Here is a 21,738-nt window from a genome sequence, read left to right as displayed (position 1 = left end):
GTGTGCTATATGTATGTCTTTGTGTAGGTAAAGGACTAGTTGGAAGTCAGAAAGATTGGAGTGATGCACGTTTTAGAGGAAGAAGAAGGACTGCAGGCTGCAGCAGACAGCACGGCCGTGCCAGATTCAGCACGTCCGTGCCATCAGAAGCCTTCTTCAGCAAAAAATCAGCACGACCGTGCCAAATTTAACATGGTCGTGCCAAAACTCAAAAAGCCTACTGACATGCCAACACGGTTGTGCTAAATTTGGCACGGCCGCGTCAAAATTTTGCGGAAAAAAAAAAATTACTTAGTACTCAGCCAAGTAGCACGGCTGTGCCAGATATAGCACGACCGTGCCAGATATAGCATGGCCGTGCCAAAATCAGCACGGCCGTGCAACTCGGGAAATTCTCAGAAATTCGCATCTTTTAAATCACTTTTTCCCCAATCTCTCCTTTATTTCCCCAATCTCCTTATATCATCCTTCACACTTTCATACCCTTTCTCTCTCTAGCAAACCCTAACCCCCAAAATTCTTCCCCAAATCCTCACAACAAACCCTATTTTGCACAATTCTCTTCAAGATTTCAACATCTAGCATACATTGAAGCACTCCTCAAGCAGATGGAAGTGATTTTGGTCCCCCTAGATTTTCGACACATCACAAATTCGCGGAGTATTGGTGAATTCGTTCTATACTCTTTTGTTTTTTTTTTGCCATTTGTTGTCCAATTTCATTTGTTCTTATTGATTATTTGCTATTGATTAGTGTTTATTTGCCAATTATTTGTGTGACTTAGAGACTGTTGTGTTTAGGTGCTTTGCATGCTAGGTTTAATTGTTTAGAGTACCTTCTTGTTGAATCATCCATCGATTATGTTCTTGCATTGTTTGGTTTAGGTGTAGTCTCTTTGCTATTTAGTGATTTGTGCTTAATCTAATTCACATAACAATGCCTAGGACTAAAACATCTAGAAGAAGGCCGAGTCAGGACGAAGGGCCCTCAACCGTGGTTCCACCACCGGTGGATACCACGGGGATTGTTTTTGGCAACCCGTCCTTCATGGACAAATTTTTAAATTTGTCCCTTCGACCGATTCGACCTACAAAATTCTACGACCCTTTGGCCGCTAGGGCCTTAGGTATAGAGAACGACATGATTTAATTATTTTCGTACACTAATTTTGATTCTTTCTTGAACATGCATGCACTCACCTATAAGAGGCCTAACCTCGAGTTTTTAGCTTCTTTGTACGTACACCAGGATGAGAATAACTCACCCCGGTACTTGTCCTTCCAATTAATGAACTTGGGCACTATTCAAATGTCTATGGCCCAAGTTAATGCTGCCTTTGGATGGCAATCCGACCTGAAATATGGTCCTAAAGATGGCCATTCCAAACACTATGAGCCGGGTTCATTTTGGCGTCAGATTACGGGGAAGGTAGATAGGGACCCCTGTAGGGATAAGGCGACCTCCATCGTCAATCCCGCATTTAGATTGTCTCATAGGACCTTTTCCCCCACTATCTTCGCTAGGGGAGATAGTTCGGGAGTAGTCTCCATTAGGGAGCTAAATTTTATATGGCATCTCACCCGAGGGGATGGGAGGCTAGACATGGGGGCGTGGTTAGTTGACCACCTAGATGGGGTAGCCCGGGGGAAGGGCGATATTACCATAGGTGGCATGATCACCATACTTGCCCAATTTAACGACATTGATTTCTCTGACTTGCAGGCTATTCTAGGGACTACGAGATTAGATATGCGCACCCTGAAAGCCATGCAATGGCTTGATGGGACTACCATGTCGGACTGTTACTTATGGCTCGTCGGAGGGAAGACATATGTCTACCTCCCCGATCCAGAGAGGACGGCGGTTTACAACATGGAAAACTGGATCTTCGACCCCAACTTCATCTGGCACGAGGACGGGAACACGAAGTATATCGACCGCAGTCCACAGGCTCACCCTGGAGATTAGCAGGCCCATGGGGGCCAAGGAGGTGATGATGCTGACGATGATGATGATGATGAGGAGGACGGCCCAGATGAGGCCCAGCAGATCCCGGCGCAGGACTACGCCTCGCTCCGCCAGGGACTTGATGATTTGAGGAGCGAGGTAGCGGGTTTGCGTTTGACAAACTCGGATATGGCCTCCGCCTTCAAAGATCTGAAGAGGAGTGTCGACGGCATGGCTTCCCGCCTACCTCGTGGCCTGGGCGGCCCTAGCTCGTGATCCCCTTTTTCCCTTAGTTGCCCCTTTCCCACATTTGTAAGTCCTTGATGTGTAAACATTGAGGACAATGTTTGATTCTAGCTTGGGGAGGGGGGGGGGGTCTTACTTATGTTTGTAGATAAGGGGTAGTTTAGTCTTTAATTGCTTTCTTTTCCTTGAAAAAAAAAATAGAAAAGGAAAAAAAAAATACAAAAAGATTTACTGCTTTCTTAGGACTAACCTTAACTTGTTTGCTAGTATGTCTCTTCTTTTTGCAGCTTGGGATCGTTCGAGAAGCGACACGAGTATGAAGAACCAATTTATGGCCGCTAATTGGAGCTCCTGGGACGCAAATTTGGTGAGATCTTTGCCTTTTTCTCTTTGTGTGCTTAGGATAGTTTAGTTTAGGAAGAAGTTGAATGGTTTGAGGATGTTTGATCGGTTCTAAGGAACCTGGGATCGTTGATGTTGATATCAATTGATCACTTGCTTGTCGATTGGGATTATTATGTGATTTTTATGCCTCTTTATGTGCCATTTAACTTGTCTAGATTACTTAGTTGTATATATGTGTGTAATAGATAGGAAAAGCTTCTGTTATGAGGATGTGTAATTTAGCTTATATGAGTTGCCTCATAGTCTTTTCCTATATTGTTGGATCATGATAAACTTGTCTAATTGCATAAACTTTTGGAATAATTCTCATATTTGGATTCGAAACGTGAATGAATGTGTGTGGAATGCCTATCTCTACTTAAGCCAGTGATGAATACACAGTTTGAGTCTATTGTTGATCAATGTAGACGAGTCTAGGCGAAGGGTAGCTTGATAGAACGTTGTTATCGTGTGAAACTCTAAGCCATTGAATTGTGGTAAGATGGAGTTGCTTCCCATTTGTGGATTTGATCCCCTTAATTGGTAGTTGCTTTGTTTTTGAATCCCGTGAGGTTTAATTGTTCTAGCCTTCATCATTCTTCTTGAGTGGCATATTTGGATCCTTGATTACGCACGTTTCGATCTTTGTGTTGACTTGTAGCTCCCAAGACCGATTTGACACTTTTAAGGGAGGTAGAGGGCACCTTTTTCATTTTTCTTATTCTTGTTCCTTTTGTTTTGTTACAAATTAATTTTCTTTTTACATCATCTTACTTGCTAACCGTGTTGAGCCTTTAATTCCATTCTTGGTTACCCATGTTACAAACCCGATGGCCGATGTTTTACCAACCCTTAGTTGTGAAGCGTTTACATCACAAGGTTTGTTTGAGCTTATTGTGTATAAATCAAGAATAATGATCGATAGCTGGTTTGAGCAAGTTTGAAAGTGAGCTTAATTGTAAAGATGTAATATGAAAGTTTGTTTTTGAAAAAAAAAGAAGAAAAAAAAAGAAAAGAAAATCAAAAAAAAAAAAAAAGAGAAAAGCCGTCCGAATTGTGAAAAAGGCAAGGACATATAAATAAAATCATTGAAGTTTGAAAAAGGTGATTTGAGTGTGTATAACATAGAGAGTTTGGGATGTGTAAGAGTGTGATCAATGTTTATTGTGGAATGTGAATTGCATCTCTTGAGCTTTGTTTTTGAGAATCGTGATTCTTGCGCTTCATTTAGGATTTAACTCCACATTTTAAATTGTTTTCACCTACCTTACCCATTGCCAATACATTACAACCTTTTAAGATACTTAGACTTTAGAGGTGTTCGGTTCTCAAACGGTGGAGGGAGATACTTTTCAACCCTATGGAAAGATTATGCGTAATTGAGATGTCGGGATACCTTTGTTATTTCTTCAAAATATCACTTTTTCCGGTTCCTTCGAGGAATCACGAGGGGCCAATTAGGGTGGTGATTTGAAGCAAAAGGGGAGGACGTGGCTGTTTTGGTTGGGCTTAGAGGGAAGCATGATTCCTTTATTCTCTATGCTTGGCTTAGGTCCTGTTCACATTTTGATCAACGATACCTTGGATTGTGTGTCTCGTTGCTTGTTTGAGTGAGTTTTTATTCCATGCATGGTTGTTCTAAGTAGGATCCGTTGACTTTATTCTGTGCTTAAACTTGACTTATATGTAATGGCAATAGTTTAATTGATCTTGTGTGTGTGTTTATCCCTTAGTTTTGCTCGAGGACTAGCAAAAGGGTAGCTTGGGGGGTTTTGATAAGCGCACTTTAGGGCGCGCTTTAGAGTATATAATAGGATGATTTTGGACGTATTTAGGACCATTTTGGTCGTTTATTGCCTTGTTATGCTTATATCCCTTGTATCATGTGCTTCACGGGTTTCGGGTTGTTTTTGATGTGTTTTCAGGTATAATTGACTGAGTTTAGTCGGGTCTTGAGCCATTGGTACGTGATCGAGCCAACCTTGGTCGTATACGAGGAACTAAGGGGTTTTTCCAGAGTTTACACAAGATGCACAAGTAGCACGGTCGTGCCACATTTGGCACGCCCGTGCCACATTTGGCACGCCCGTGCCAGATAGCCCCAGCAACTCTGACCAGGCAACACGGCCGTGCCATTTTCCATGCATCAGCACGGCCGTGCTAGATTAAGCACGGCCATGCCAAATTCAGCACGGTCGTGCCAAAATTGGAGATTTTGCGGATCAGCTACTGCCATGGTTGCACGACCGTGCCACTTCTAGTACGGCCGTGCTGATTTACGAAGGGCAGCCTGCGATTTACTTTCTGATTTAAAACACATATATATAGCCCGATTGTAAGGGTTAAGAGAGACAGATTTTGAGATAGATTAGAGACGTATTTTTCAGAGAGACTTTGTAGAGAGATAGAGAGCACTTCCGTAGTTGAGATTCCATATATTTGATCTAGTTAATCGTAGTTTTCCGGATTGATTTGAAGCAAGATTCGTTGGGATTCTTTGTATTATTCATTGACATTGGATATCAAAGTTCCAAACTTTGTCATTGATTCGCATCAATACAATTGGTATTATTCATTCTTGTTTATTAATCAAGCTTTATTATTCCTTAATCAGAATTCATGTTTAGATCTATTATGCTTTTGGAATTCATTATTGCTTTGATTATGAATATGTGTGAGTAGTCTCCTAGCTAGGGTTTCGGGATGAAACCCGACCTAGGTAATCTATGTAATTGAGGGTTGATTTTGATAAACGGATTGTGATTAAATTGATTATATGCGATTGCATGTTAATTCATTATAATAGGAGTAGCTAACCTAGAATCTTGAATTTGATTGCATGATATTCTTGATTTGAACAAGAGATTGTGAATTGAGTATTTCATTGTTGAATGTGGTTTGATTATGTATCGAGTAATGTTAAGTGCATGAGAAATCCAAGCTTAGTATTGCCCGTTGTCTTCCTACCACATGATATTGATCAGACATATAGTCTTTGCATATCCCGTTTGTCTCTGTGATCCCTTGTTACTTAGTTACCAATGGTTAGGCGGATTCCCGTTCTACGTAGTGTCTTAGTTTAATGATTATTTCATCTTATTAGTAGTATTTTAGAGCACCATCTTCCATTGATTTCAAAGTAGCTTAGGTTTTATGATCGATTAGTAGTTACTCACGTTCTTCGTGGACCGAACCTTTATTTGCCATTATACTGGTTATAGGGTGTTCGTCTAAGTATTGTTTGATTAAGAGTTAGATTGTAGCGACCGATTTAACGCTTGTCACAGAGACACTCTCATCCAATTGACGCATAACTCGATCATGGAACCACATCACAAACATCTTATTATGCAATTGCATTAGTGCCCTTTCCCCTTTTGATGGAAATTCCACACGCAAACTATCCATGTGATCTTCTAAATATGGGTGAACCTCCGCAACATGATGAAGCACAAATAGGTGAGCTTGCAAGAACTGATCATGAGTAGGTGAGATCCGTTTCTGCCCGAGTGTGCCATGACCATCAAGTCTCCCATCATGTCGGGAAGTGGGAAGCCCAATTGGTTCAGCAACAGCAACATACTCCACCACGAAATTACCAATTTCCTCTGCCACAATCCCTTGAATCATACTACCTTCTGGATGGACATGATTCCTGACTTTATGTTGCAATGTGCCCATGTGTCTTTCAAAAGGATAGCACCACCTCATAAAGACTGGACCGCACATCTTAATCTCAAGAACCAGATGAAGAACCAAATGCACCATTATGTCAAAAAAGACGGTGGGAAATACATCTCAAATTTGCACAAAGTTACAACTACATTCGCCTGGAGAGCATCAAGTGTAAAAGGATCTAGCACTTTGCTGCAAATGGTATTGAAAAATGAACAAAGGCTTGTAATAGCTTCTCTCACGTGCTTCGGTAGAATACCACGAATTGCAATCGGTAAGAATACTTGCATCATCATGTGAAAATAATGTGATTTCATACTAGTCAACTTCATTTCCCCATTTAAAAAAACGAATCTTTTCATGTTTGACGAGAAACCAGATGGAACCTTAATGTCATACAAACAAGCACAAAACTTTCGTTTTTCTTCCTTTGACAATGTGTAGCAAGCTGGAGGTAAATAAACCTTTTCATTCTTGCCTTTTCCAGCATCTTTGTTATTTGATACACTGGCCCTTTCCTTTGTGCTCCCCCTACGCCTTTTTCCACCATATTGCTTTCATTTTCCATTACCTTGGCCTTCCCTACCTTTGGCTGGACCCACAATTCTGGACGAACCCCCCATGCTTCCAAATCTAATCGCGCGCTCTTTCCATCCTTTGTTTTACCATGAATACCCATAATTGTCCCAACAACTGCATCACAAACATTCTTCTCTATATGCATCACATCGAGACAATGTCTAACATCATGTTCTTTCCAGTACTCAAGCTTCCAAAAGATCGATTGCTTTTTAAAGAGAGCATGTGGGTCTAAAGGTTTCGTTGTTTTACCAAAAACAGTTGCTATACCCTTCACTCGACTATACACCTCATGTCCACTCAATGGCTTAGGCGCAGCCCCATCTTCTACTTTCCCATTGAAGTCCTTTTTATGCCTACGATATGGGTGATCGCGCCTAAGCAATCTTCAGGTCCTCACGTACACATCTTTGTCGTAGTGTTCAAGGTACACGTTTGGAGTGTCATAGATACAAATAGCACATGCTTTATGCCCTTTGTTCTTATACTCAAACAGGTTTCCATATGCGGGAAAATCATTAATGGTCTACATAAGGGCTGCACGCAAGAGGAACATCTCGTTCTTATGGGCATCAAAAACAGAAACTCCTTCGTCCCACAACTTTCTCAAATTATCAACAAGGGGCTCTAGGTAAACATCTACGTCGTTTCAAGGTTGCCTTGGACCCGTTATCAATAGTGACAGCATCAGATATTTCGTTTCATGCACAACCACGGACGCAAGTTGTAGATCACTAAAAGTACCGGCCATGTGCTATGTTGGGTACTAAGAGTGCCAAATGGATTCATACCGTCGGTGCACAACCCGAGCCTTAAATTTCTGACTTCATCACCAAATGCCCTAAACCTCATATTGATGTTCTTCCAATCCGGAGAGTCAGCCGGATGCTTCAGCAAACCGTTTTTCTTTCTTCCCTCTGCATGCCACCTTAAGTTCTAAGCATCTTTTGGTATTGAAAATAGACGCTTGAACCTTGGAATGATGGGAAGATACCATAACACCTTGGCAGGAGGTCCCTTCATTCCAGCATTGCAGCTCTTTCGCTTGTAACGCGACTTACCACAACGTGGACACTCCTCCAACTCTTCATATTCATTTCGATAAAGAACACAATCATTAGGACATGCATGTATCTTCTTATTCTCCAAACCAAATGGACACATGAGTTTCTTTGCATAATAGTAGGACTTAGGAAGTTCATTCCCATCAGGCAACATGTCACATAACACAGTCAACAAAGAAGTAAAACTAGTGTCACTCCAGTTATACTTTGACTTAATGTTAAAAAGTGTTAGCACGGATGAGAGTTTGGTGTATTTTTTGGACCCAGGATACAAAGGCTTTTTGGCAGCCTATGATAATGACTCAAATACATCACATCGGTCACCAAATTCACCTTCAACATTATGCATCATCTCATCCAAGTGATCACCACCACCGTCCTCGATCTCATCCCCCTCTCCACCATCGTCATCCCCATCTCCACCATCATCAATACCATATTCATCTTCCGCACGAATCTCGGCACTGTTATCGTGCGTATCATTCCCAACAACATTATCCCTATACGATCCCTTTTAACCGTGCCAAACCCACACATGATATTGAGGCCTAAACCCATGACATACCACATGATCCCTTATTGTATCAACACTGTCGACCATTGTCACATTATTACAATTGACACAAGGACAATAAAGGTCATTCACACCCGTTCTGATCTGATATTGTGAAGCACTCTCGCAAAACTCTTGGACCCCATTAAAGAATTCCAACGTATCACGTCTACCATACATCCAACCGCGATCCATCAACGTTTTAAATTGCCTTTATACATACCAACACATTATAAATAATGTAAAAATGCAACATATAATCAAAGTACATAGTATGTATTTATATCGTTCATGCATATAGTGTACAAAATGAATGCTCCCAAAAGGTCCTTATCACTCCAACCTAACCCATCCTTTAACGTCTAATCTCACTAGTTAATGTATGCCAACTTTCCAATTTTAAAGAAAATCCGGCAGCATTTCGCCCTAGTTCTCCAAGTACACAATGTAGATAATTACTTACCTACATATGCACCCAGAGAACATGGTGACAAAATGCTAAGCCGAGATATTCCTTAAAATCGAAAAAAGAGACATACATTCACTACCTAAGTGAGATTACACGTCCAAGAACAGTCCCAACCGGGGACTATTCAAGACTTCCTCCTAATGAGAAAGACTCGAACGGGTATCTAGGAAAATGAAGATGCAAGCATTCAATAATTTGCATTTGTTTGACATTTAACAAAACACAAGTTCATTCATTCATATAATGCTAATTGGACTACAAACAAGCAAACTAAGCTTACTTACAATCCATTCATTAATTCATCACTTTTTAGCTACTCAAATTCAAACAACTTATAACATTATACAATTAAGGTAACAATTAACATTTTGTATACAAATAATTAATAAAATAATTAACATAAAATTTGATTAACTAAAATTGAAACCCTAAAATTTGGGAAATTGTTAACAATATATAGATAATGAAGTAAAATTAAGCATGAACTCACCCTAAAAGAAGGAATGTGGTGTGAGAGGGAGAGATGTGGTGGCCTAGTGGTGCGTGTGAAGGTGAGAGGGGAAGCACGCCGAGGGTCGCAGCAATGGAGGCAGCAGGGGCAGCACACAGAGAGACGCAGCAGCACGACGGAGGGCGACTATGGTGGAGGCGGCGACGATGCTGCAGCAGCACCCTATCGTGGTTGTGGTGGTCGGAGCAGGAGCAGCAATCCCTATTCCTAACAACACAAAACCGTGAAGCACGACAATGGTGCAAGCACTCAATGAACGAATTGAAGGTTGTTATTGTTGTGGGTATTAGAAGCACGACAATGGTGGTTGTGGGCTGCTGTGTGACGGTGTGTTAAAGTGAAAGAGGAAGCGAATTGAAGGAGGGAATGAAAGCAGCAGGAGGGAATTGAAGAAGGAGGGAATAAAGGAAATGACGAGGGAAGGAAGAAAGTTTAAAAGCCTGTTTTTTTTTAAAAAAAACAAAAAGGAAGCGGTTTGAACCGCCTCTAATTACTTTTTAGAAGCGGTTCAACCCAAACCGCTTCTAATTCTCCTCTTGTTTTTTTTTTTTTTTTTTAATTTCCCGGGATTTTGTATGGAAAAGGAAGCGGATTATAATAACCGCTTCGAAATAGTGGCTTCCCATTACCTATTTTCTACTAGTGATATCATACAAACTTTTATTAATGATAGAAATTAAAAATACATGACTAGACGTTTTAAAATACAGTACACAACAGACAATATATTAAAACATATTGTATGTTACATTAACAGATAGATTATTTAAGCATTGTTATTTTCTCTGAAGATGAAATCATTTCCAATTTCAGCATTGTCCATGAAAAAATCTGACACATCAAGGGTAGGGCAAGGAGCATTTTCTTCATTAACATAATTTTCTTCTGCATTTTTCTTTTTGCCTTTTACAGAAGCTTGGTAAAGGTCTACTAAATGTTTGGACGTACGACAAGTACGTCCCAATGCCCTGTCATGCCACATCTGTAACATGTGTCTTTTCCTTTTGAAGGAGTTTGTTTGTGGCTTTCAGATGACTGTCCCTTTTGCTTTTCAAAAATTTTGAAATTATTGTTTCTTTGAAAATTATTTCTACCACGTCCTCGGCCTTGTCCGCGATAATTTCCACGGCAATTGTAATTTCCACGTCCACCTCTTCGTGTAGCATTTGCCTCGGGTGGATAAGAACTTGTTGCATTTGCCTCATGATGAGTGGCCAAAGACCCAGTTGGTCTAAGGTTATGATTTTTCAACAAAAGATTACTATTTTGTTCCGCAACAAGAAATGCACACATTAATTCATTAAACTTTTTAAAACCTCTTTCACGATATTGTTCTTGCAACAGTATGTTGCTTGCATGAAAGGTAGTGAGTGTTTTTTCAATCATCTGTTCATCGGTGACTGGATGATCACAATATCTCAATATAGATACTATCTCATGCATGGTTGAATTGTAATCAATTACAGATTTGAAATCTTGGAACCGTAAATTTGTCCAGTCAAATAATGTCTTAGGAAGGAGCACCCTTTTGTGGTGTCCAAATCTTTCATTAAGGCAATCCCATAATTCTTTGGGATTTCCAACCATCATGTATTCAGTTTTAAGGCCTTCATGTAAATGACGCCTTAGTAACACTAAGGCTTTTGCCTTTTCTTGTTCAGTAACAGGTTTTTCAACCGTCATGGCAGAAGTGGTAGTATCAGTTGTTTGACCAGAGAGACTTTTATTATCTTTAACAGTGGGCTCCAACCCTTGAGCTTTTAAATTCATCATGACATCCACTTTCCATTCCAAAAATTTCTTTCCAGATAAATCTAGGATGCTGAATTGTATTTTCATAAGATCTCCCATTTTAACTACAACAAATCATGTGATGATTAGTTTATAATAATAAATCATATGTACAACACATATGTTTAATTCTTCCATAAATAAATCATATGTACAACACATATGTTAATGAAACACGTGATAATAAAATTTATTTAACAATAATAAACCATAAATAATAATAATAATAATAAACCATAAATAATATAATTCTTTTCTCCCCCTTGATTTATTATTGTGAGTAATTATATAATTAGGTAAATATAAATCATATTAGTCGCATAAATGGCAAAATGACAACAACAACAACAGTAGTAATTATAATTATAATATAATAATGGTAATATTATACAATGATGATTAACAACAAAACAACATAATAAAACAAAAAAAAAACATGCTTTTAATCTACTAAACCAACAAAATAAACAAACTTCACTTGTACATCATGACAAAAATTAATATTGCTACTAACATAACTACAAGAGCCATAATTAAAAGAAGATATTGTTTTATCTTCCTTAATTCTTCCTCAAAGGTGAAGGTGTGGGTGTTTTGGTTGCCGTCGGGGAACATATTGGAGAGGAAGGGGTGAAAAAAAAATTTGGGTGATTTTTGGATAAAGAAAAAAAAAATGGGAGAAGATAAGGGGTTTGTGGTGAAAATCGGGGGAAAAACTACCTTTTATAGAGGTAGGTTTATCTGTTACTGTTTTGTACAATTGTAAAAATATCATATAATAGTTTAATGTACTAGAAAAATTATGATCCAAATATAAATATTTATATTTGTAAAAGGTTATCACACTGGGAATGCAAGCCATAGTGGTCTGAGAGCTCTAATATCTACAAAAGGTCATGGGTTCGAAACTGAAAGAAACAGAAAAGTACATAAAAGAAAGAAAAATAATAAATATAAAAGGCTGCATCTTTTTTTTTTTCTTTTTTTTTCAATTTAGTTAATAATATGTATGCAAAGTTACTACTAAGCAATTATAATAACTAAAATTAAATTTCACATAAAAGGTGAGTATGTAATATCAATCATGCATGAAAAAAAAAACAAGATATCAACATGAATAAAACAAGTGAGGATAGTAATGAAATTCATAAGTAAGAGAATATTTTTCACCGATGTTTTGCCCCCTTTTTTTGTGATATATAATACAGTAAATGTTTGAGTTTCTGGTATAGAGGATCCCAAAATATCGACAACTATAGAGCACACTCCTTAAAACATTTAGAAATAGATAATGTTTATTTGTTATAATTTTGAGAAGTAGGTATAAATATACCTAGCTGACTAGGAATTGGTGCTGATAACGCGTTAAAGGATTTTCACCGACATAAATATTTATCAGTAAAGGAAGAGTAAAGAAGAAGAGAAAAAGTATGGATAAAGAATCGGTTGCTCTTTTCCTTTTCTTACATACATAGTTCACAAGATTGTGAACATCTTTATAGGCAAACATTGCCATCAAAACACTATACATGATTGTACTTTTAGACAAAGTTTTGTCCATAATAAATGTATGTCATGAGCTACAAGTTATGTGAACTTAACTTAGAGTTCTTTCTCAACAAGTACCAATTTTTTAATAGTAATAAAAATTTTAATTCACGTCCCTAACAATCACTGCCCATGAAGATAGAGGAAGATATTTGTCTTCCTTGAGAAAGAAATGGCGGAAGATCTTTATTTGGGAAAGTAATATTCTCCTATTTCCATAGCAAAAAGATTAGATTATACAAAAGCACCCTAACTGGCATTTTACCGCAGCAAGCAGCGAGTTGATGGGGTCAATGTTGACCTGGTGCACACCCGGCACCGCCTCCTTCTCGGATCGGATCGGGTGAGGGTCCTAAGAATCCTCTTTGCGTATTGTTGGAGGTCAGGCCAACGGGAAGAGGCATCTGCACAAACAGAGTCATGTGTTAAGTAACGAGCATAGGCGACACCTATATTTTGTCGGCTGTTGGAAGAGTCCCCTGATTGGGTATCTTGGGACTTGATTCTCATACACCTAAGCGGCCAGGGAGGATCAAAGGTGAAAGCCACAACTTGATTTTCAGGCTGAGAGGTCATCCCACCCTCAGCCGCATTAGAGCCGGTAGCAATAGCTAGCTGCCGGCTCGAGGGCGTTTCAGGCTCCCTTGTCTCAACCTTAGCCGGCCCTGTGTTTAGATCGAGGTCCTTCAGGCTCTTGCCTGCTGAGGTAGGCCTGTCAGATACATGCGGCCGTCTAGAAGAGGAAGGGGCAGCCGGAACCCTCCTTATCTTGGAAGGAGGCTGGGAGGGCTCCTCTGACGGTCTTTTTAACATCTTCACAATTGAGCGAGGAACATTCTTGCTCCCCGCCTGAAAAAGAAACAGAGCACAACCAATTAGTATCAAAATTGACATCAAACTATACAGACGGTAAAAAGAGCTCAGCCGGAGCATACCCCATCATCCTTGGTCGCTGGTTGGGCCGTCTTCTTTTCCAATTGACCCTTTCGGATCATGGTAGTAGATTTGGCAAGCTTCTTCTCAGGAGGCACCATTTCTAGCCCTTTTTCTGCAAAAAGAAAAGCATCAAGTCAGGTATAACTTAGAGTATTAGAGACGGCTTAAAGTGCCGGTTGATCAGTCAACATACGTCTGTTGAAAAGAGTGCTAAGGCCGCAAGCGGAATGAAAAACCTTGTCCTTTAGCCAGTCCGAATGAAGGACCTAGTTCTTAGGGACAGTAATTTCAGTCCCATCATCCAGAGGCATGAAGGTTCTCTTGAAGAACCTCGTCTCCATTATTTGCATCCAAGCCTCTTTAGGGACGCGGGGAAGGGCGTATTTCTTCCCAAGGAGAGCCGGATATTTATTGTAATGACGCAGCCGGCGGTTTAGACGCGAAGATGGAAAAGAAACCAAGTAAAACTTTCTCTTCCAGTTGCTCCATTTTGACAGCTTCTCCAGCGTCATCATATATTCCGGGTGCGTGGTCAGTGTATACCACGCATTCCAGCCGCCTGGGGCACGGCTGAGGTAGTGCATATGGGCAAACGCGTCCTAGCTAGGCGTTTTGTCCTTTATCTTGTAGGCGGCTATATATCCTAATATGTTGATCTAGGAGTTGGGGGTAACCTGCCAAAAGCCAAGGTCGTAGCCTCTTAGAATGGCTTTTTTTGCATTATAGAGGGGAAACCAAAGGCCGGCTTTAAACGCAGCCTCGTAGCAGCCGAAGTAATTGTCGACATGATCAGTATCGTCGTCCCAAATGACGGATGCCTCCACAGGCGGTACTGACACCTCCCATCCATCCCCAACCGGGCACTTCTTAAAAAAGGCGGGGAAGGTGGCATTCAGAGTAACAACGTCCCTGGCAGAAATGTGCGCCTCAGTAGGATTATTGATGGAAGACCATTTGTACACCTCCTCTTCCCCTTGGAGGGCATCCGACTCTAACGAAGATGACTCCCTTAAGTCAGATTGTTGGACTGTCTCATCGCCGCCTACTTCCTCAGACTCTTCTAAAATATCATCGTTGGGTGTGCTGCGTGTACCCGGATGGTCATAATGTACTTTGTCAGCCGGAAGTTCTACCGAGCCATCCTGACTTGCACATGCACAGAGACAGTCGGATTTGTGGAAGAGAAAGGTTGGTCCAAACACCCCCAGACGACATCCCCAATCCTAGACTCAGCCGTATTCGGAGACCGGCTAACAACTATCCTAGGCCGTGCCGTGTGTGTGTTGAATACAACCAAAAAATCTTAAAAGAGTTGCAAGGGGTAGAGACGGTACCTTGAAAAAGCTTTAGAAGTGGATACGGTTGACTAGCCAAATCAACAGTCGAAAATCCGATTGTTGCTTGCTAGATACCCAGACGGTTGTTTGGATGTACCCCTCTTGAAAGCAATCAAAGATTGAGGAGTCTAGGCGTTTTCCTAAAGATTTGCTTGAAAATACCCTAGACGGTTGACCGGCTGAGGGTTGCTTGAATGCAAGGGAATCAGCTGAAGACTTCTGAGACGGTGCTTATAAGTATTGAGCAATGGGTACCCAAATGGTAGCCGGTTGAGGGAAGAAAAGAAAGACGGTTTTGCAAGAAATAGCAGCCGGTATCAGAGCGTTCCTTTCTCAAAAAATTTCTCAAAAAATGGCAAAGTGAGGAAAATGATGGGGGAGAACCTCTACTTATAGAGGAAATCCCACGAAAGGCGAACCCAATCGAACAACCAGTCCAAGACGACGAATTAATCCGAAGGATTTAATGAGTCGACGGAGTTTTACGAATACAAACGTCAGATATCGAGCCTAGGGCGTCGAGACCTAGCGTCGCAAAATCACAAGCAACAAGTACGAGCATAGCCGTAGCTAGGCTAGGCTAGCTCATCACAAGCCTAGGCGCACCATGGTGTGCTAGGCACGCCATGCGTGCTAGGCGCACTAGGCTGCCCATCGCAGCACCACCTGTGTGTGCGTGCCTTCGCATGGCAGAGCAGCACAGCAGCGTGCGTGCATGGGTGCCTAGGCACTATCGTAGCACCATCGCAGTGCTGCGCACTTGCGTATGTGCGTGTGCGTGTGTGCCTAGCACTATCGCCAAGCATCAAGCCATCCAGCATTCGTGGCTCACTAGCAGCACGCATGCTGGGCCTTGCATGTGTGTCTCGCACCATCGCAAGGTCTAGCACAAGCATACGCACTATCACATGGCTAGGCCAGTGCGTATGTGCGTGTGCGTGTAAGGCATCGCAGCAGCAACACTAGCCTCGCTCAGTGCGCATGCGTGCAAGCCATCGCAGCATCACAGCACCAAGCTTCGCATGCTTGTGGGTGTGGCTGGAGAGGCAAGAGGCCAGCATGCGTGGCTCGCTAGCAACACGCATGCTGGCTATGCGAGTGTGTGCGAGGAGGGGCTATGCAGCAGCGCTACGCAACAACTAGCCTGGGCTTGTGTGTGCGTGTGCGATGGCGAGGAAGGAGCATCGCAGGCATCACCCAGCACAGCAGCATGTAGCGCGTAAGGCTGGCTGGGCTGATGCTTGCTGCCTTGTGCTGGTTGGCTGGGCTAGCTGGCAGTGCTAGCTGGCAGCAGCCCAGCATCCCCTTGATGACCAGTTTCGTGAGGAGTGGGGACCAAGGCTCGGGCAAAGCCTTGGGGAGCAAGGCGATGGTCCCCCCCACCTATTCATGGTCCTCACCTAACCCTCTCTCTCCCCTTGACACTTGTTGCATTGTGATTGCATTTAATTAATTATTTAATTTAGAATTAATTAAATTAATGATTTTACACATGATTCCACATTGATCATGAAATGGGATTCAAGTTCCCATTCTCTATAAATACCCACATGGTTGGGATTTTGAGTAGAACACTTGAGTGGAAAAGTAAAGGCAACTCCATTGTTGAGTATACCTTGAAATTCGTAAAACTCCAAGTTTATATTTGTCCGGGCCTCGACTAACCTTCGAGGCTTAGGACGCTCGGGTCAGGTTTGAGGGTATGATCCCGTCGGAGGCCTCGTGTTTTCGAGGTTCAAGTAAGAGCTCATAGTTGAGTAAAGCACACGTCAAAGGTATAATCTTTTATCCTTTATTATGCTTTTAATTATGTTTTGCTTGTTAGTTGCATTTATTATGGAGGCGGGTCTTGGCGGGTTTCATTTCCCATAGTGTAGGTCACTACGAACCCTACAGCGGTATCGGAGCCACGTTTTAATTATTTTAAATTCTGGTTTTGCTTTTCTAATTAGATTAGAAGCTCGTTTTAATTATTTTAAAACTCGTATTTTTTATCGATTTGGCTGTCGAACCTAGATTTTTGCTGAAAAATAGTGATTTTTTGGTGGAATCGACATTCTGAAACAGATTCAGTCCTCTTTGACGATTGTCCAGAAGCCAAACTCGAACCAGAAACCCAAGTTTTTGGGATTTTTTCGTTTTTCAACGAAAATTTGAAGTCTTTTTAAGCTTTGATTAATGCAAGAATTACAAGGTTAGATTAAATGCATTATTGCATCCTTAATCTACTGCTATTTTAATTATCCTTGAGCATAATTATGGAGTTATAATTATTGCTTGAGTTGATATGCTATTTTTCACACAAACTTGTTTTTTCACAATTATGCAAATAAATGGCATTAATGTGTGAATGTTTGATGTGAATGTTTAATTTTAAGTTCCCAAGTATGTTAAAGTTCTAATCTTTAAAAGTTTAAATGATTGGAACTCTAACCCTAAATTCCATATTGAACAAAGTTTGGATTTTTCATTTTGGTTGATTAAAATCCATGAAGTTCAAATACTTGTGAGTAAAATTTTGATTAATCTTCATATTGGAAGATATAATCTTGGTATTTTACACAAGTATGAAAGTTGGAAAATTTTTATCATTAGATGGTTAATTTATTTTTCCAACTCCCATTTGTCAAATCCATTATTAATTTTCATATAGGCTAAACTAATTATGGACATAGCTATTTCAATTTTAAGCATAAAAGAAGACCTAAATTATTTCAAAAATAAATTTATTGGATTATTTAGGCTTGTGCACCGTTAAAATTGAATTTGATTAAGTTGGACTTATTTTATTTTTATTTTTGCCCTTAAATTAATTCTAAAATAAATTTAGATTAATTTTATGTCACACGTAAATCGGGATTAAAATCCCGAGAAATGGCACGTAAATCAAGGCAAAAACACCCAAGCGCCACCAAGGCTAGTCGGGCTGCCTAGCAGCCCACATGTGGCTGCCTATAGTGCGCACAGGGGTGTGCCTTGAGGGGCTGCTGTGTGGCAGAGGGACTTGCGTGCTGCCGTAGTGCTAGGTGCATGGCAGGACTGCTACATTTGCTTGTGCATGCTGCTGGGCAGCGAGGCAGCAAGCCCCAACCTGCTTGCCATACGCTGCCAGGCACCAGCTAGCAAGCTAGCATGCGCATCATGCTACGCTGGGCGTGGATGCTGGCACACAGCACAACAAGTGCAGCACATGGGCTGCCTAGCAGCCATGGTGCGCACCCACCAAGTGCTTATGTGGGGTATTTTGCTTAATTTTTGAGCTATGTAATTTTGCAAAATTTTGCCTTTTTAAATAATTTATGTGATTATTTTAACGAGGTTAGACCTCTATTTTTCCGGCTTTTGCAAAATTTTGATTTTGACAAATTATGGGTTATGCCACTTAATTAATCGGATTAATTAAGTATGGATGCGAAATTTAGTGGGAGTTTAGTTAATTACGTGAGCAATTTGCTTCTAGAAATAATGGATTAAACCACTTTGACTAGTTTTCATTAAGCGCGTTAATCGGATTCACCACCTAAGTTAGTTACTAGTTTTGCGTTTTTAATTGTGTATTTCGTAAAATGCATGGGCCATTCATAAATAGTGAATGGGTGAATGAAAGATTGTTTTCAAAACAGGTTATTGAAAATGGCAACTAGTAGGGCCCGACTAGGATAGAAAATACGGACTGCGTTCCGTTATGTATTTTTGTAAATCTAAATATGGTCTGCGCACCGTTAAGTATTTTTGTACTTTAGAAGAATCTTAGTCTTACTAGCTAGTTATTTTATTTTGGCCAAGATGTCTCAAGACGGTGTTTCGATGAAGACACCCAAGATGAAGACCCATGGAAATTGAAGATTTCAAGGGGTCATGCTAGTTGTCAAATGCATGAATGTTAGATGCATGTCTAGGATTTCATATGTTGCGACGATTAGTTAAGTTCACTTAAATCAAACCAACATAGAAACCCTAGGTCCCTTAATAATATTGAGCTAAAATTTGTCGTTCCAAGAACAACACTTACTGAACTAATGCGCGTATGTGATGGGCTACGCCAAAGCGAGGCATCACTACTTCCCTAGGAATGAAGGTATACTAGGTATACAAGTTGTCTTGGTTAAGCTCAATGATATCAGTAAGGAGTCCTTAGATGTCGTGGCAAAAGAGATAAAATGTCTAGAGTGCATTAGATGCGACATTTTATCAAACCGAGAGTAGCTTGGAGCTATTAGCAATTGGATTGCTTACCTTAAGATATTTAATGATTAAGATAAGCCAAAGCATGCTTAACCATTTCTTGATCTTTGGGATCTCGGAATCATTTTATTCTCGCCCATAAGGGACAATTTTAAATGCTTGGATAAAATGCTCAATAAGATTAAAAATATGCATGAACGCTTTTAAATTTCAAATTATTGGTTTATGAATGGTTTTTCATTTCAAATTCTTTCAATTGTAGAACAATGTCTGCAAGTAACTCAAACAACAACCCTATGTCCCTGGGTCTCCCCGATAAGTTGGCTATCAAGCTTAACTTGACAAACCTTGAAGAGTGGGAAGAAGAACTCAGGAAAACTCTCCGGAGTTGTTCCAAGAAGTATGTTCTTTATACTTCCCTCCCAACCCTCTGTACCAAGAAAGACTTGAGTGACGAAACTTATTGTGCATGGTCCAATGATTACAAATTAGTGTCACAACTCACGGCTAACTCCATCTCGGAAGATGGAAAGAAAAACTTCCATTCTCTTTCCCGGACTTATTCATTGGAGGACTAAGGGATGTTGTCGGTGTGAGATTCTCTAAGAGTTGCAACAACAACAATGATGCACTCTTGTTTGAGGTGACTAGGTCACTTACAGACATGAATGTGAAGCCATCAGATAAAAGTTGTCTTGCAAAAGAGAGGTACCATCTTTTTTTAACGGTCTGCAACACCAAGTTGATACCGTGTATGCCCCTTCGACCCCATGTGGCAAGAATGAATAGGCTCTTCAAGCACATGGAATTCCTCGAAATTCCATTAGAAGATGGAATGGCTGGTCATATTATGCTCACTTCACTCCACTCAGGATATGATGCACTAAGGGCATATATTTCTGAAAGAAAGGAGACACGTTCTTTGAAGAGTGTGGTGGAGCTACTTCACCGAGCCAGTTCATTTGGGGCAACCAAAAGTGTAGGGTTTCGTAGTGACCCGACACTACGCAGAAGAAAACCCACCAAGACCCGTAAGACCCGCCCCTTAATTAAAACAATTAACAAGCATATTAAACTTAATCAAACAAGATTAAGAACAAGACTTATACCTTTGACGCGTGCTTCGCTCCCAAAGAGCTCTTACTTCAAAATCCCGAAAACACGAGATCTCCGACGGATCATACCCTCGACCCGACCCGAGCGTCCTAAGTCTTGAAGGTTAGTCAAGACCCGGACAAATAACTATGAGTTTTACGAATCAAAGGTTTACTCTTACTTAGAGTTGCCTTTTTAATTCCACTCAAGGTTGTATTCTCAAAATCCCAACCAAGTGGGTATTTATAGTGAATGGGGACTTGAAACCCCTTTTCATGATCAATGTGGGATCATGTGCAATTGCAATAATTTATTTAATTCCAAAATAAATAATTAGGTAAAAGCAATCACAAGGCAACAAGTGGCAAGAGGAGAGAATGGGTTAGGTGAGGACCGTACCATATCCCATGGGGGGACCATTGCCTTGCTCCCCAAGAGAAGCCTAGAGGCTTTGGTCCCCACCTCTCCTAAACTTCCACTCACAAGCCAGCTGGTACTGCCAGCACGCCCAGCCAGCTAGCACCAGCCAGCCTCCTCGCATCCTAGCCAGGCAGTGCTGCTTAATGCTAGGCGATGCTTGGTGCTGGTGCATGCTGGCGCTGGCCCCAGCATCCCACGCACATACGCACACACCTCGCGCATCCAGCATGCGTGCTGCTAGCGAGTCACGCATGCTGACCCCCTTTGTCTCGCACCATACGCACACACCTTCGCGGCATCTCTCGCACATGCACTAGCCACACACCATGCGCACTAATCATGCACAACGTGCATTGGCCTCGGACCACACGCACACCCATGCATCACACAACAGCCTTGGTGCGTGGTGATGCTGGGCTGTTGTACGTGGCCTAGCAATAAGCTGGCGCCTAGGCCCTCGCACATGCATGATGCGCTGCTTGGTGCTGCCATGCTAAGGCTAGCACACAAGCCAGCACGCATGCTGCGCCAATGCTAGCCAAGCACCCATGCTAGCACTTGGTGCCAGCGATGGTGGTGCCATGCCAGGTACGCACGCACGCAGCACCCTGTGCCAGCGATGGTGCGCCTGGTGCCTGCGATAGGCAGCGATTGTGCCCAGCCTTATGTTAGGGTTGCGATAGCTGCGATGGGTTGCTCAGTGCGCCTGGTGCGCCTATTGCTTGCGATAGGCTGCCAGGCCGCACCTAGGATGCGATGGTGCACCTAGGCTGCGAGGGCGCGCCTAGAACACCTAGTGTGCTTAGGCTTGCGCCTAGCCATGCTAGGTGCATGCTAGGCAGAACTAGCCTAGCATCCACATGGCTAGGCCAGTGTGGTGCCAGGGCTATGTTCGTACTTGTTGCTTTGTGATTTCGCGACGCTTGGTCTCGACGCCCTAGGCTCGATATCCGACTTCTGTATTCGTAAAACTCTGCTGAGTCATTAAATCCTTTCGG

The sequence above is a fragment of the Chenopodium quinoa genome, unplaced genomic scaffold (assembly GCF_001683475.1).
Source record: "Chenopodium quinoa cultivar QQ74 unplaced genomic scaffold, ASM168347v1, whole genome shotgun sequence".
In the NCBI taxonomy this organism is placed as follows: Eukaryota; Viridiplantae; Streptophyta; class Magnoliopsida; order Caryophyllales; family Amaranthaceae; genus Chenopodium; species Chenopodium quinoa.
Note: the sequence above shows the minus strand (reverse complement) of the source record.